The sequence below is a fragment of the Octopus bimaculoides genome, chromosome 27 (assembly GCF_001194135.2).
Source record: "Octopus bimaculoides isolate UCB-OBI-ISO-001 chromosome 27, ASM119413v2, whole genome shotgun sequence".
Lineage (NCBI taxonomy): Eukaryota > Metazoa > Mollusca > Cephalopoda > Octopoda > Octopodidae > Octopus > Octopus bimaculoides.
This window is the reverse complement of record NC_069007.1, coordinates 8,310,883-8,312,790: the sequence shown is the minus strand read 5'-3', so window position 1 is coordinate 8,312,790 and position 1,908 is coordinate 8,310,883.

The following is a 1,908-nucleotide window of genomic DNA, read 5'->3' as shown; positions in this document are numbered from 1 at the left end:
TATACAATTTCTCTCTGTCTATCTTTCATTTTGTCAGCATGGCTTTCTCATTGCTTTTTCCTCTTTCACCCAAAATTCCTATTTGTATTTGACTTATTAGCTCATTTTACACACACACACACACACACACACACACACACACACACGCACACACGCACACGCACATACACGCACATACTCACACACGCGCGCACAGTCACACATGGCTGACTACACAGGCAGACGACAGACTTCACATAACTAAACACGAACTAAGAAACAAAAATCTGATAATTTTGATATTTGTTTACGTATGTATTTGTGCGTGTGTGTGTGTGATTATGCGTGTGTGTGTGTGTTTATGCGTGTGCGTGTGTGTTTATGCGTGTGTGTGTGTATATTCCTTTGTGTATGAAGAACGTAAAAACTACAACGCACAAGCTTACACACACACATACATACATACATGTAAATATATACACTTACACACACACACCTAGACACACACACACCTAGACACACACACACCTAGACACACACACACCTAGACACACACAGACACACATATATATTCATTCATAGGTGTATACACACACACATACACACCATACAATCATGCATACATAAATACATAAACCTACATGTACACACTCACACACACATAAATAAATAGATACATGCATTTATATGTATATAAATATATGTGTGTGTGTGTGTGTAAGTACATATGTATATGTGTGTGTGTATGTATGCATGTATGCATGTACATATGTATTTGTGTGTATGTATGTATGCATTTTTGTGCATGTATATGCGTGCGCGCGTGTGTGTGTGTGTGTGTGTGTGTGTGTACGTACGTGCGTGTGTGTGTGTGTGTACGTATGTATGTCTCTCACACACACGCCTGCAATATTATATATCGCTGAAACAACACGCCTGTTGCCGGATTATTTATATCCTGTCTGTTCTCCCGAAAACATGACGGCAACGCTCTCCCTCCCACCCCTCGACCACCTCCAACATCCCCACCACCTCACCATCGCTGCCTGCACCCCCTACCCCCAACGCTATTAGATAATACTCCTGAGTACCAACTACATACTCCTACTGCATCAACACTATGAAGTGATACTCTCAACAACAACAACAACAACAACAACAACGACGAACATATTCCATCTTCTGACCGAATTTTAACAGAGATTTCCCTACCACACCCACCTCACCATCTCTGTATCCCATACAAAACACGCGCGTGCGCACATGTATAACTATCTCTCCGCGCCATTTGCTATTCGCTTTATATCATCTCTTATCTCATTTCTTTTCTCCCAGTATCTCTCTCTCCCTCTCTCTCTCACTTTGTGTGTGTGTCTGTGTGTGTCTATTTGTGTGTGCGTAAGTGTGTGTTTATATGTATGTTTGCATATGTGTATATATATATATATATATATATATATATACACATTTATATATACAGAGAGAGCGGGGACAGAGAGATAGACAGACAGACAGACAGACAGACAGACAGACAGACAGATAGATAGATAGATAGATAGATAGATAGATAGATAGATCGATGAATTGATAGATTGATTAAAGAATGACATGGATGGTTGGAGAGAATGATATAGATACAGACTTCGTTATATACATAAATGAATGTATACATATGAATACACACACAAACACACACACACACACATGATTGATTAAAAAACGGAGTAAAAAGACAAGAAAAAAAACAACACGAAGACGTAGCACATGCAAAGTATTAATAAGACGCTTGGAGAAGTAAAAGAGTGGTTGTTTTATGATTCGAGCATAGCTCGTCTTCGGAAACATGAGACAGGAAAGTTCAAAAGAAAAAGGAGAAAATATCGCTAACATTTATATGTATATATATATATATATATATATATATGTATA